Here is a 16,732-nt window from a genome sequence, read left to right on the forward strand (position 1 = left end):
TGCCTCGGTTCCTCAGGAGCGTTACTAACGATGTCACTTCCGTTTCCGCCGTGCTTCGCTGCTGTTGTCCCTCCGGCTCACCCGCTCCATGGAGAATGGTTCCAGTGGTTTGATGCTGACCGAAGGGAAATGGAAGGCAGGAATTTTAAAGAGCACTAACCGGACTCGGCTTTCTCGGCCATGTGGCCCCTCCAATCTATTTCCGCGCACAAATTCTCCTCGAAAATGTTTATAGCTCTCGGGAATGGTTTGTATGCCCATTCTGTTGGGAAAGTTTGTAAATATTGTTACGTTGACTCTACTGAAGGAGTGAAGAATTCTTTGAAGGAAACTGTACACCCAAGACTGAGCTGAGTGTAACTGAACCCTAAGGATGGCAGCGTTTATTTCGTTGTGTTTTTTCTCAGAAATTCATTATCTCTGAAGTCGACTTCAGAACCGAAGACAATTCCCTGCTCGTAGTTTACGCCTTGAAAGCAAGTAAGCACGCCAGTCACTGGAAATACTCGGCAGGGCAGGCAGTATCTGTGATCGGAGAAAATAAATTAACACTTTAGATCAGAATTGGGAAGAAATTAGCTTGTTTTAAATGGCGGTGGGGGGATGGAAGACTATATCTGACAGGATGAAGAAGAGACCAAATAAAGCTGCACTCTGTTCTGGAAAGTCACGTCCATCTGCATCTACAAGCCACTTCTTGGCTCGGCACAAGTCCCATACAAGGAATGGTGTTCCATCTGAAATGTTAACTGTTTCGTTTCCCATAGATGTGGCCTGACCTGCTTAGTGTTTCCAGCAATTTTTGTATTTTTTTTTAAATTGGAGATTAGAAGTGACGATAATAGTTGATAGAAGGCAGCGCAGTTGTCTGAAGGACGTGAAAGGGGATGAATTATAATTGAGAGAGAAAAATCAATTATAGAACTGTGATAAAGTCATTGCAGTTGCTGGAATCTGAAATTGAAATACTTAGCAGCATCTGCAGTGAAAAAAACTTGGAGTTAAAGATTACATTAGAAATAGGAACCGTAGGCCATTCAGTACATTCGAGTTTTCTGTGTCACTGATATTCGTGGTTGATTTTCTACTTAAGTAGCTTGATAACTGACCCTCCCTGGCTCATAGAAAATCAAAAAGAATTACCAGTCTTTGAGTGAAGAAATATCTCCCCAATTTACTCCTAAATTGCCTAACCATCATTGTGATCCTGCAAACCCTAGTTCCACACTTCTTAGTAAGAGAAACATCTTCCTCTTCTTTATCCTTCATCTTGCTGTTGTCCACACACTCAGCTTGCTTAGTTCCCCTCTTTTCGTCATCCCCACTATTCTCCATCCAAATTAGTTTCAATCCATTAGCATATTTAAAAATATTATTTTTGATTACCTCAGCTCAAGTCAAGTCAAATCACTTTTATTGTCATTTCAACCATAACTGTTGTTACAGTACACAGGAAAAACAAAACAATGTTCCTCCAGGACCATGGTGTAACATGAAACAACACAAAACTACATTAGACTTCAGACCTACACGTGACTACATAAAGTGCATAAAACAGTGCAAGACAGTACAATAATTAATAAATAAGACAATAAGCACAGTAAAGGGCAAGTTACAATATAATAATAATGTAAATGTAAACAATGTTTTAGCAGGAATTGAGAAAGAAATGAGCAAAAATTGCAAAGGGAGTGAAGTGGTGTTCAGTTGAATATATATGTGTGTGTAAGTTGGTGTCAGACTTGACTCTGAGAACTGGGGAGTCTAATGGCTTGGGGGAAGAAACTGTTGATGTTATTTGTGAATTGCTGGGGCACAAGCATCAATCTCAGCAGTACCCAATTAACAGCAGCTTGCCAATTTAAGAAATACTCTTGAAACATTGGCTGGTTATTCCTCTCTGTAGATGCTGCCTGACTTGTTCCAGCATTTTCTGTGTGTTGCTCTTAATTTCCAGCATCTGCAGAATCTCTTGTGTTTGAGAAAGGTTTGTTTATTTTTACTGTGTGTTAACATAAGAGCATAAGAAATTGGACCAGGAGTCGGCCATCTGGCCTGTCGAGCCTGCTCTGCAATTCAATAAGATCATGGCTGATCTGGTCATGGACTCATCTCCACCTCTTGCCTTTTCCCCATAACCTTTCATTCCCCTACTATGCAGAAATCTATCCAACCTTGTCTTAAATATATTTACTGAGGTAGCCTCCAGTGCTTCATTAGTCAGAGAATTCTACAGATTCACCACTCTCTGTGAAAAGCAGTTCCTCCTAATCTCTGTCCTAAATCTACTCCGCCGAATCTTGAGGCTATGTCCCCTAGTTCTAGTCTCACCCTACCAGTGGAAACAACTTTCCTGCCTCTATCTTATCTTGCCCTTTTATAATTTTATGTTTGTATAAGATTTCTCATCCTTCTGAATTCTAGCGAGTACAGTCCCAGGCAACTCAATCTCCCCTCATAGTCTAACCCCCTCGTCTCTGGAATCAACCTGCTGAACCTCCTCTGCACTGCCTCCAAGACCAGTATATCCTTTTTCAAGTAAGATCAGAACTGCACACAGTACTCCAGGTGCAGCTTCACCAGTACCCTGTACAGTTGCAGTATAACCTCCCTGCTGTTAAACTCAATCCCTCTAGCAATGAAGGCCAACACTCTGTTTGCCTTCCTGATAGCCTGCTGCACCTGCAAACCAATCTTTTGTGATTCATGTACAAGCACTCCCAAGTCCCTCTGCACAGCAGCAAGCTGTATTTTTTTTTACCATTTAAATAATAATCTTTCATTTTTCCTTTCAAAGTGGATGACTTTGCATTTACCAACATTGTACTCCATCTGCCAGTCTCTTGCCCACTCACCTAACCTATCTATTTCTCTCTACTCACCATATCTTCTGCACAATTTGCTTTTTCATTGAATTTAGTATCATCAGCAAACATGACATTCGGTCCCCTCTTCCAGATCGTTCATGTATATTGTAACCAATTCTCAATCCGTATTGCTATTTTATCCCAAGTTTCATGCCTTGGAAACTTGTTCACCAAACCTCTGAAAGCCTTTTGAAAATCCACAGATCTATCCTCATCTACTCAACTAGATATGACTTTGACAAGTCATATTATATTTAGATTAGATTAGATTATGAGGACACTCAGTCCTCATTTATTGTCATTTAGAAATGCATGCATGCATTAAGAAATGATACAATGTTCCTCCAGAGTGATATCACAAAAAAACAGGACAAACCAAAGACTAACACTGACAAAACCACATAATTATAACATAAAGTTACAGCAGTGCAAAGCAATACCATAATCTGATAAAGAACAGTTCATGGGCATGGTTAAGAAAAGTCTCAAGTCCTGATCGATTCTGATAGTCTCCGATATCAGGCAGCAAAAAGGGAGAAACTCTCCCTCTCATAAACTTCCAGTCACCGACAACTGTTGCATTGGAAGCACCTGACCACAGCAGACTCTGAGTACGTCCGAAAACTTCGAGCCTCCAACCAGCCCCCCCCCGATACAGCCTCCCGAGCACCATCCTCTGCCGAGCGCCTTCGACCTCATCCCAGCCACCAAAATAAGCAAAGCCGAGGTCTCAAAGGGCCCTCTCCTCCAGAGATTCTGGACCGCACAGTAGCAGCGGCAGCGAAGCGGTCATTTCAGAAGTTTCTCCAGATGTTCCTCCACGCTCTCACGTCTGTTTCCATCAAATCAGAATTGTGCACGGTACCCTACTTAACACATAACAGATATCATTTCACCGGAGAGGCTGCGCACACTGTGTCACGCTGCCATCTTCCCCTCCCTCCTATTTCAACTATTTAGATATCACAACCTTTTCAGCCACCAGTATTAAGTTAACCAGTCAGCGGTAACAGGAACTAGGAAGAGTTCAGAATCTACAGGGAGTTAAGGAGTAGGACAGAGACCTGAGCCATGAAGGTAAGAAGAAATCAGAGTAGAACATTATGTGCATTTATGGCTTTTTGTATATATACTAAATAAGTGTGCAACTAAAACTACAGTGGTAAATACATGCATTTAATATAATATGTATTAATCTTACCTATATTAAGATTAGCTTCCAATATTGATCTTGCCATTAAGGAAATTAGGGAATGAGTAAATTTATAACTGGATGTGGTAAATATTTAATATCAAATTGTGCAAATAACTGACGGCTAATATAATTTAACATGTGGCAATTAGTTTACTTGAATTTGTCTTTATCATGGAAAACAACACAGTTTTTATGAGTTGAAGAGTACTTTTAAGATCATATGCGACAGCTTTTGATGCCCTATTGTACCAGCTGCTACTGCCGTTGCATATTGATTGCAATACAGGATGTTTTGTGGGTAAATCTATCCTTGTTACTTAACTGAGCAACCAACAATACAAACCAGCCCACAGGAAGTACACACGTGGAATATTTTCAGAGCTACACCCTCGTGTTCCACTTACAATAACTTCATTTAAATTGCCTTCTCTGACGAATTGACTGCAATGGAAGTGAGGCCATCAGCCAGCCAGCAAGGATTGTTTGATAGGACATGATTCAGAGTGTATGGGAACCTCTTCACTCCTCAATCCTTGGAACATGCTGTAGTCTTCAGTTATTACTATTCTGTTATATGCACACAGCACGGGTCCTGATGAAGGGTCTCAGCATGAAATGTCAACTGTACTCTTTTCTATAGATGCTGCCTGGCCTGCTGAGTTCCTCCAGCATTTTGTGTGTGTTGCACACAGCAATTGTAAACTACACCTGAAAGGTATGCTTATCCAAGCTGGAATGCAAGTTCAAATAATCCAGGAATCACCTGAAATTCCATACAGTTCAGGCTGGACATCTACAGTCCCTGTTTGTTAGTCAGATGACGGATAGTGCCTTTAGTATGCAAAGAAATAGGATGGTTTGGGAAGTATCAGTGGATCTAGGCAAGAATTGACAGATTGGATGATAGGTGTCCTTTGTGAACATCGTTCTTCCCTTCTTGTGGTGGTTCAGCTCTCCAAATTATATGCTTAGTCCTTTACCCTTAATTTTCATATTTATTTTTGAAATATTATTCTGTAAACAACTTTTGATCTTGTGCTTCATCAGAAGTATGACCTGACGAAGGGTCTTGGCCTGAAACGTCGACAGTGCTTCCCCCTATAGATGCTGCCCGGCCTGCTGTGTTCTACCAGCATTTTGTGTGTGTTGTTGTTTGAATTTCCAGCATCTGCAGATTTCCTCGTGTTTGCAATATAAACCTCCTGTACTTTTATCATAGAGAACATTACAGTTGTTATGATCCCCGTAACTGGGTTACTTACCAGCAAAGATAGAGACGTCCGTTGAAGTCTGGTGATACTATTTTTAACAGGATTTATTAGTAAAAATACACAAAAATAATATCAATGCAAATATACAGATAATATACGTCGTCAATACTAAACCTAAAAGTGCGGGTATAATAATAATCAATAAGAAACAAGCTCTGTCGTTGTCTAGGGGATAATGAATTGTCCGATGGAAATCTAAAGTTCCTTTCAGTTCATACAGGCTGCAGCCGTTGTTTGTTTGTTGCTGTGTTGCAATTGTTGGAGAGAGAGAGAGAGAGAAAGAGAAAAACTTGCCGACTTTCCTTGGCATGGTCTTGATCCGTATCCGTCCTTTAGCTAGACCGTTCCATGGAGGACTCGCCACCCAGGCAAGGATGGACACACACACAAGCCCCCCCACCGGTCTCGTACGTTTCTCCTGGTGTGTCTGAGGGGTGTTCCCCAGACCAGTCTTTTATCCTAAAAAAGAGCATAAGTAGCTGGCCATATATATTCGACTGCACAAAGGATAATTGCTCTATGTGGAATGAATTGAGCAGTATTTTGAAGCAAATGAAATAGCCAAAGAGAAATGAATGCCAGTTTTGCTGAGTGCATTGGGATTAAAGGCATACAGTTTGCTTCTAATTTGGACTGCTCCAACCAAATCAGCCAAAATGAGTTTTGCTGATATCATCATAATAATGCAGGAACATTTAGAACCATTGTTGATTTCAGAATGTTTTACATTTCATAAGAGGAATCAAAAGGAAGAGGAATCCATTTCTGTATATATGGCTAAGTTGAAGTGTTTGTCTGAGCATTGTCAATTTGGTAATAGACCTAATGATGCACTGAGAGACTTAGTTTGTGGAATTTTACAAGAAAGCATACAAAAACAGATTGAAGCACAAACAGATAACCGAAGCACAACTTACATTTAAAACAGCAGTTGAAATAATTATCAGTGGAAAAAGCAGACAGAGACACATTTGAGTTGCAGTCAGGAAGAAAGTGAGTGTGAACAAAATTGCAACACTTAAACAGAACCCAGCCTGGCTGAACAAATTGTGTTACTATTGACCAATGCAGATTGAAAATTATAGTAAGTGCCACAATGAAGGACATGTACAAGGAGCATGTTGGGCAGACAAAAATAAATGGACTGCACAGAGAAGAGATAAAGATAAAAAGTCAAATTGCAGTTTCAAAAAGATCACTAATCAAAGTTCAAAGAGTATATATTATTAAAGTATATACATTATATACTATATGAAACCTTAGGAGTTATCGCCTTACAAGCAGCCATAAAACAAAGAAGCCCAATTGAACCCATTAAAAAAGACCAACAAATGCTTAATGTGCAAAAAAAGAAGTAATTGTGCAAACAATAAAAAATAAATAACACCCAGAACTAAAATTCACAGAAGTAAGTTCACAGCTGTGAAGCCTCTCATAGACAATCCAGGAGCCCATTAGTGCAGGCCACAGCCTCAGATCAAGGCAGAGATGAGTAAACCTTGCAGAACAGTGAGCTGAATTCCGGCCCATCCCTCACCTCCAGCCCCACCACCCTGACCTTGTCAATCTCTCCTCATTCTTCGTTCTTGGGCCCAGGCCCCCCTGCCTCAACTCTGCCTGACCTTGGACCTGTGCTTCAAATTGGCTCCAAGTCCACTCCAGCAATGGCCATACATTGGCTGTTATTGATGAAAAGTCTGATAATGATGAGAGGTGACACAAGAGTTGAGAGCTTTGAGATTTACAATTTGAAAGCTAACAATAGACAATCAAACACGAGGAAATTTGCAGATGCTGGAAATTCAAACAACAACACACAAACACACAAAATGCTAGTGGAACACTGCAGGCCAGGCAGCATCTAAAAGGAGAAGCACTGTTGACATTTCGGGCCGAGACCCTTTGTCAGGACTAACTGAAAGGAAAGATAGTAAGAGATTTGAAAGTAGTGGGAGGAGGGGAAAATGCAAAATGATAGGAGAAGACCAGAGGAGGTGGGATGCAGCTAAGAGCTAGAAAGGTGATTGGTGAAAGTGATACAGAGCTGGAGAAGGGGAAGGATCATGGGACGGGAGGCCTCGGGAGAAAGAAAGGAAGGGATGGAAGCAATCAATCAATAGACAATCAATATGGTTTACAGCAGAAATGAACAGCAAATTAATTAAAATGGAATTAGACACAGGCTTGGCTGTTTCAGACTTTACAAAAAATGACTTTGGCATTTCAAAGATATTGAATTGAAGTCTATAGATGTCCAACTAAGAATTTATACTGGAGAAAAGATAACTCCTGTGAGGTTAACATTTGTAACAGTCAAATACACCAACCAACAAGCCACTTTGTGCTTACCGTCTGCTCTGTCTATGACTCTCATAATCTTACACAGTAGAGTTGCCCCCTCATACTTCTTGCTTCAAGGAGACATGCCCCAGCTAGCTCAACCTTTCTTCAAAAGCATATTCTCTACTCCAGGCAATATCCTGGTAAATCTCTGTGCACTCTCTAAACTACATCCATGTTACAATGAGTTGACCAGAACTGAACACGAAACTCCAAGGTAGACTGACCGGAGTTTTATAGAGTTGCAAAATAAAGTTGAGGCTCTTGAACTCATTCTCTTGATTAATGAAGACAAACACACCATAGAACTTCTTTACTACCTCATCAAAGTGCACAGCAACTTTGAGGGATCTATCAACGTAGACATCAAGATCGCTCTGTTTCTCCACACTGCTATGAAACCTGTTATTAGTCCACCTCCGAATTCAATCTTCCAAAGTACATAACTTTGCACTTTTCAGGAGTGAACACCATACGTAATTTTTCTGCCCAGCCCTGTGTCTACATCCCTTTGTAACCCATGACAACCTCCTACACTCTCCACAACACCATCAACCTGTGTGTCATCTGCAAGCTTACCAACCTACTCTTCCACTTTCTCATCCAAGCCACTTATAAAAATCACAAAGAGTAGGGGTCTCAGAACAGATCCATGCAGAACACCACTAGTCATTGAGCTCCAGGCAGAATATGTTCAATCTACTACCACCCTCTCTCTTCTGTGGGCAAGCTAATTTTGATTCATGTTGTCTGATTTCCATGGATCGCATGCCTCACGTCTTTCTAGATGAATGTACCATGGGGAACCTCATCAACTGCCTTCCTAAAATCCATATACACCATGTCCACTCCTCCACCTTTAGCAAAAAATGCAATCTTGCTTGCACGCTTATTTATTTATTTATTTATCTATCTATCTATCTATTTATTTATGTTATCCTCCTCTTTAATTCCTATTTGAAGGATCACACCTGAGAGGTATTGTTCATTCATTAAGTGGCAACAGCACTCAATATATTGAATATTCAATTGAAATCTTAACATAAAGCTCAAACACACAAACTGAGCCTAAGATTAATATAGATCGGCATCATGGTTGGTATAAGTATGGTGGATTGAAGGGCCTGTTTCTGTACGGTACTGTTCTGTGTTCTGGAGGAAAGAGCTGCACCAAATAAATCAGGGTGTAGCTGTAATCTTTACTTCTATTAATTACCAGATGTTTTCTGGCTCAAGTGACACATTTGCCCTCAGATAGTAGTGGCTGGTCCCTTGAACCATTGGCAGAGGTCTGGGTGTGCTATTTTTTCAAAAACAAACTGCTGGCAGGAACTTAGCAGGTCAAGCAGTATTTGTTGAGGCAAAGGGATGGATTCCCTTTGAGATACTCCATCAGGGTGACCATTCATTTGTCCCCACAATGCTGCTCAACCTACTGAGCTCTGCCGGCCGTACTTTTGCTCTGGATTCCAGCATCTGCAATCCCTTTGTGTCTCTTATATTCTTTATTGGTGTCTAAAGAAATCTAGTGACCACTGACTTGTGTCTAAGGGTGTTACATATCACCCACATTATTGTGGACAGATTCTCTTTACTTCTGTTGGGGTAAACATAGCAGAAAATAATTCCAATACAATTTAAATTAAATTAAGATTCAGCACTCTCTGGGAAAAACAGTTTCTCCTCATCTCTGTCCTAAGTCTTCTCCCCTGAATCTTGAGGCAATGTCCCCTAGTTCTAGTCTCACCTACCAATGGAAACAACCTTCTTACTTCTATCTTATCTATCCCTTTCAAAATTTTGTATGTTTCTATAAAATCCCCTCTCATTCTTCTGAACTCCAGAGAGTATAGTCCCAGGAGACTCAATCTCTCCTCATAGGTTAACCCCTTCATCCCTGGAATCAACCTGGTGAACCTCCTCTGCATTGCCTCCAAGTATCCTTCCTCAAGTATGGCAACCAGAACAGCACATAGTACTCCAGGTGTGGCCTCACCAGTACCCTGTATAGTTGCAGCATGATCTCCCTGCTCTTGAATTCAATCCCTCTAGCAATGAAGGCCAACATTCCGTTTGCCTTAATAACCTGCAAGCCAACTTTTTGCGATTCATGAACAAGCACTCCTAAGTTCCTCTGCACAACAGCATGCTGCAATCTTTCACCATCTAAATAATAATCTGCTCTTCTATTTAAGGACAACAGCAATGCTATAACAATATCTAAATGTATTTTGGTTTAGTAATAATTTTTAGGTAATGAAACCCACTATGCATACTACTCTGTCTATACATGACTCAAGACTGACAGCTTTGTCGTTGTTTTGTAACTGTGGACTCTGAAATGGCTGAGAAAGTCTGTCAGTTTAATAACCAACAGATATACCAAACAATGCCAGCCTTGGCAATGAAGCCCATATATTGTAGATGAATAAAAATGAATACCATAAAATATCACATCCCACTATGCTGTGCAGGATCCTTGGTATAGGCAGCTGCAATTCTTAGAGCTTACAGTATCTTTGGCAATTGTAGGACCTGTACTATAAGAAATTTGATTGTGCAAATTGGATGATATTAAATAATGCAAGTTGCATCTAGTGCTTTATTATATAACTGAAGAGAGGATATTGCATTCTGGAGATGATAAACTTATTTTTCCCTCTTTCTTTGATTTGATTACCTATAATTAGGGATATTAGAGACAATACTGTATACATAATTGATGTCCTGGTTACATTGAATATGACTAAATTACCCTACGATTGTTTGTTGTTGGGGTGGAGGGATGGGCGGGAGGAGATTGTTGAGTGTTACAATTCTATCAGGTCTAAATTCAATCCTAAGTTCCACGTCTATGTAACCAAGATTAAGTCATCCTTGTGTTTCTTCCTTGTGGCTGTTTTTAAATGTCAACTAACATCACTAAAGTAGATTGAAATAAAAACTGACTGCTGGAAGTGCCCATCAAGTCAAGGAGCTTTTGTGTGGAGAGAAATAAATTTAACTTTTCAGATCATTGATATGAGACATTAACACTATTTGTCTCTCCTTGAGATGTTAACACTATTTGTTTCCCCTTAGGTCCTTCCAGACATGCAGAATAATTTTGGCATTTTGTGTTTTTTTTTGGAGTTCTAGCATCTGCACATGTTTGTATGGGAGCCTGCTGTTCATATTTTGGCTGTAAAGATCAAGTTCAAGTACAAATGTATTGTTATTTGACTGTATACATGTATACTACCAAACAAAATAACATTTCTCTGGACCAGGTGCACAACACAGTACATATAACTCACACACATCAGCTAATACTACCACAAATAATTAACGAATAGTAAAATATATTCCAGAAGATACCGTGTGTTGCTTCAGCTGAAATGGCCTGCACTAGCCGTGAAGTGCTCCAGAATATTCTGAGGTTGTAAGAGGCACAGTATAAAGATTCCTCATTATCTTGTGTCTATTTTTAACTGTTGTATCGATGCATGAATTGGTCTTGTACCGTGATCTTTTAACGAGATTCGGCATTATATCTGCTGAGTATTTCCAGCATTATAGTTTTATTGTTTGATTTATTAGTAGAAATGAGATTTTACTCCAGAAAAAAGATTTCATTAACTGTAGCAGAGGTTTCTTCTTTTTGCTAGAGACCAATTGGTTTATAATGAGTCTTGAGATAGATTTTTTGAACCACACTGAACAGGAAAATCTTTTAAAAGGAAATGTGTTTTCTTAACAATACCACTAGATGGGGACCTCACAACAAGGTTCTTTTATTTAAAAAAATTACCAACTCAAGCCCAATCTGTCTTGAGGAAATTTATATAACAAGTCAAAATAAAATACATTTTAAAGAATTTTTATAGAATTTGTTTTGCTGAATTCACATTCTTTAGAAGTTCATATTTTAATGTGCTTGTTGATGGCAATAAGTGGTATCAAGTTTTAAATTTGATGGCAGAGCCACTAAAGGATTAAGTCATAGGTAAGGAATTAATGTTCTTCTTTATGTGGTTTCTGGTTTTACAGGAGGTATTTGCAATGAGCCTGCAACTGCAGATCCCTCACTTATCTTTGCCATGATTATTCAAAACATGGGTGCTCCAGAGTTTGCATTCTAATCTCTGTACACATATGACTATGATCAGATTCTGCCCTGACTCCCTGAAAATTTGCAGCCACCATAGTGGGCCATATCTCAGATAATGATGAGTCAGAGTAAAGGAAGGAAATAAGGAGCATAGTAACATAGTGTGGTGATAACAAACTTTCTCTCAGTGTCAGCAAAACAAAAAAGCTGGTCATTGACTCAGGAAGAGTAATGGAATCATAGAAAAGTACAGCACAGAAACAGGCCCGTCAGGTCACCATTTAAACCACCTACTCCCATCGCCCTGCCCCAGGACCATCCATGTACCTATTCAAATTTTGCTCAAATGCTGAAATCAAGCTCACATACACCAGTTGTGCTGGCACCTTGTTCCACACTGGGTGAAGAAATTTTCCCTTATGTTCCCCTTAAACTTTTCACGTTCCACCCTTAACCCATGACCTCTGGTTTTAGTCAGTGGAAAATGCCTGCTTGCATTTAGATGATGTGCAGTGCACATGATCCTGCCAACGCCAGTGGTGTTGAAGATGAGAGGGTTGAGAGCTTTGAGTCCCTACATGTAAACATCACCAATACTGTGTCCTGGCCCAACATATGGTATGGCAGCTGCTCTGCCTATGACACAAGAAACTGGACAGCTCAGCACATCATGGAAACCACCATTTCCTCCACTGTAAATAGTAAAGACCCCACCCAAACAGCACTTTCTCTCTTCTCCCCTTGTCCATTGGGCAGAAGATGAAGAAGCCTGATAGCTCAATGATAGCTTCTACGCCACTGTTATAAGACTATTGAAGGCTCCCAAGTATTGATGAGGTGGACTCTTGACCTCACAATTTACCTTACTTTGATCTTGTACCTTAATCTACTTGCACTGCACATTGTAGCTGTTACGTTTTATTTTGTATTCTGTTATTGTTTCACCTTGCACTACTAATGCATTGTGTAATAATTGTATCTGTATAAACAGTATGCAAGAGAAGCTTTTCACTGCATCTTGATACATGTGACAATAATAACCAATTCCTGTTCCAATTCTAGTTCCAATGATATCTAAGTTCCTGCTCCTATTGTTAACCTACACCTTCTGCTGATAGAATGTATATATTTATGATGGTCTCTTAGGCACTATAGGTAGCAGAGACCTGAAGGTTGTGGATATCTTGGGAGCATATCTCAGTAATCATAAGTGGGTGATGGTGAAGGGGAGGCAACAGAGGGTGGAATGGACAGGCAAAGGTTATATTTTGACCATGACATTTAAAATTGTAAGTGTAGAGAATATTTGATTGTTGTATTTGTGCCAGCTTCAAATCGTGCACTTAATTTCATTTCTTTGGCCTTCTTAATATTTTTCCCTTTTAAGGCCATATAAGAGCATAATTAGGCCATTCGTCCTTTTGAATCTTTTCCAACATTCAAAATCATAGCTGATTTTCTTCCCAACCCAATTCTCCAGCCTTCTCCCTGGAATCATTAAACCCTTTACCAATCATCCTCTGTCTTAAAAATACCAAATGTCTTGGCTTCCACAGATTTATCACCCTCTGGCTGAAGAAAAATTGTCTCATCTCAGTTTTAAAGTGATATGGCTTTATTATAAACACCCTTTCCATGTCCACTGTATTCAGGCCTTTCAGTATTTGGTAGTTTTCATCCTTCTGAACTCTATTGACTACAGGACAAATGATCCTCCTTCATTTCTGGGATATTCTTGTTGACTTCCTCTGGACCCTGTCCAAAGCCAGCGCATTTTTCCTTAGGTACAGGGCTGAAACTGTTTCACAGTACTTCTAAACATAACAGCAAAAGAAATAGCAGAAGATTGCCACTATCTGCTTACACAGCAAATTCCAAAGATTCAGACTTGTCTTAGTGAAGAAATTTTTTCTGATTGCTGAACTGAATACATAGCGGTTTTTTGACATTATTGATTATCACATGTACTGAGATACAGTGAAAATCTCTTTGTGTACCATCCAGACAGATCAATCTGTATAAAGTACAAGTTAAAAAGAATGGAGAATATAATGTTACAGTCACAGAGAAAATATAGTGCAGTAGATAAATAAAGTCCAAGGTGCTGACAAGGTAGACTGGGAGATCCAGAGTTTTAGCTTATTCTAGACACCACAGCTGGGTCAAGAATCAACTCCGCATCTGTTTTGTGGGGGGTTATGTCGATCAAAAGCTATTTCCATCATGCTGGTCATCAACTGGCCAGTTTGAAGATGCAGCAGCTGTTTCCCATTGGTTGCCTTGTGTGCCACAGCACTGGTGTCCCTGTCAACACCCAGGTCTCATCACATATGAAGCGCCAGTGACATTATACTGGTTACTTTTTAACATGTAATGAAACTGTACTTATTATTTGGTAATTTATTTATAGTTATTTTATGTGTTGTGTGTGAGTTACACACACTGTGTTGTGCACCATGGTCAGTAGGAATGTTGTTTCATTTGGCAGTTTTCATGTATACAGCTGAAATTACAATAAACTTGAACTTGAGCTTGAATCTGATATGCCAAACTTGTCACTTGGGAATCAATCTAATGAAACTTTTTGGGTCCTCCTTTTGATAAGAAACATCTCTCTTATGGACAACCTGTACAAATAAGCAAGGATTAGGGAGACTGTCAGCTGCTGCAGGCTGCACCTGCCTTATGAGAACCCAGCTTGCATCCACATTTCCAAATTGTGAACTGTCCACATTAGGAACACTGCACCCTTTGATGACAAGCACATCCTTACTCGGGTATGGAGACAGACATGGTCTTCGAGGACTCCACATAATTCCAGAAGTCATCTCCAGTCTTGTAATCAAATCCTCTTGCAATAAGTAATAACATATCTTTTAACTTCCTAATTGCCATACTGAACTGCATAGTATCTTTTAATCATTGCTTATTATCTTTTAATCAAGGATACTTAAATCCTTCTGATCAGATCCTTTCAGTCTTTTACCATTTACCATGTCCTTTCTATTTTTAATGAAGAAGTTTTAACCAACTCATTAAATGCTTGATTATTTCTTTTGCATTTAAAAACTATGATTGATTTCTTCAAATAAAGTACATTTCAAAACAGCTGATGCCATAATTTCTGCCACCAGATGTTGCTAGTTCACAGTCATTGCAGAGATACTACCCTTGGGCACTGAACATGTTCAGTAAAGACAATACCAGATCAACAGAACTGCACTAATTTGTATTACTATGTAAATAGGAAGCTGATGCTGCCCAATATTTTTATGAAGCTAAACAGTGAGAGATATTTTACTAAAGCATCTTTCTAGTTGTTGTTTATCTTGTTATTTTTCAGATAAGCCTCTTTTACGTACACATGCAATATAACAATTAGTAAAGTGTTTTAATTTGTAAATATTTGAGATTCTGCGAATATTTCTTTCTAGTTCAGTGTTATACAGAGGCTGTTTGTTATCTCGTTTATATTTAGAAACTTAATTAGGGCAGCAACGAAGGTCCTCCACCTCTGACTAACCATACAGTTGCACACAGATATAGAAGGATTCTTTGTTGCTGTTTCTGTAACTATTTGTGTTTTGATCGGTCAGGGTTGATCCCTGAGCTGAACCCCTGAACCTAAATCACTCTTAGTCTGGCCTCTACCCTTTGACCTATTTGGCATGGGTCACCCTACCAAGAGCTAAAGTACAAGGCCCTCACTCAGCCAACGTGGCTGTCTTGTCATTGAGGCACACAAGCCTCCAAACCCTACAACAAGGTTGTGGTTCTCTTAGAGGTATATTTAGAAAGTTACAAGAGAAATTCAAATCCTATAATTTTAATTAACTGCTTTGAGTGCAGATTTTTTGTCATACCTTTCCGAATACCTAATTGTTTTTCTTTCTAATCAATTTCACTCACTCATGTACAGTAAGGAAGGAAGACTTGAAAGCTAGACTTACCAAGATCAAATAAAGGTTTAAATTAACAAACCTTTGTTTTGTTTTTATTTTTTTCTGACAACATAAAGCCTGACAGAATGTAGAATGCAAGATGAATTTGAAAGATGATATAAGATGGGCAAAGAACATTGGAGCAAAAGTAGATAACATAAAGGTGGAACCATGTAAACTTGTAGAAAGATAATTAAAGAAATAGCAGAAAACTTTAGAATAAAATGAAGTTCTTTTGTGTATTGATATTGAATGAGTGTTACGTATTTTCAGAAAAAAAGAGAAAGAGGCCAATTTTCTTGTAGAAGAGAAGGATTCATTTATTTTATTTATTGAGAAACACAGCATGATAACAGGCCCTTCCAGTCCAAGGAGCCCACATCTTTGGAATGAGGGAGGAAACTGGAGCACCCAGGGGAAACTCATGCGGTTACGGAGAGAATGTACAAACTCCTTATGGTCAGAGGTAGAATTGAACTTGGGTGGCTAGTGCTGTAATATACTTGGCAATCCAGTATCTTATGATAACTTTTACAGCAGGTAGCTTTGTCCAGAACAAAATTAATTCTAACTCTGGGAAGCAGGTGAATAAACACAGATTTGTCAAGGACATATCGTGTCTGATCTGCTGGTTCTGATCAAATAGCAGAAAGTGTTAATAAAGATAGTGCAGTAGATATTCATGTGGGCTTACAAAAGTAATTTGATGAAGAACAGTGTAATAGATTTAATTGGGTAAGTGGAATTAAAGAAACATTCGTAATTTGGGTACATAATTGTATAGGGCAGGTTAGGCCGCACTTGGAGTTGTGCTTACTTCTGGTCATAGGAAGAACATGATGGGTGATGGAGAGAATGTGGAACAGATTTACAAGGATAATTATTTTTTTTAAAACTGCAAACATTATAAATTTATATCTAAAACAGAAAATGCTGGAAATACTCAGCAATTCAGGCCTGTGGGTAAAGGGTTCCATTATGAACACTAGCCTCTGTAGTATCAGGACACCTTCAAAGAATGATGCCTC

The 16,732-nt window shown here is 39.2% G+C and overlaps 1 protein-coding gene across 2 annotated transcripts in view; it reads left to right on the forward strand.

Annotated features, from left to right (window-relative positions):
- snx25 (sorting nexin 25) overlaps window positions 1-16,732 on the forward strand; it is a 302,483-nt gene that overhangs the window by 10,141 nt on the left and 275,610 nt on the right. The window contains exon 1 of one of the 2 annotated variants that reach the window (XM_059974379.1): window positions 171-480. The exons of the other annotated variant lie outside the window; for it this stretch is intronic. The gene's annotated coding sequence lies outside the window, so the exon portion shown is untranslated. Of the gene's footprint in view, window positions 1-170; window positions 481-16,732 lie in introns of those variants that run through there. 2 annotated transcript variants of the gene reach the window in all.

Source organism: Hypanus sabinus, chromosome 7, assembly GCF_030144855.1.
Source record: "Hypanus sabinus isolate sHypSab1 chromosome 7, sHypSab1.hap1, whole genome shotgun sequence".
Taxonomy (NCBI): domain Eukaryota; kingdom Metazoa; phylum Chordata; class Chondrichthyes; order Myliobatiformes; family Dasyatidae; genus Hypanus; species Hypanus sabinus.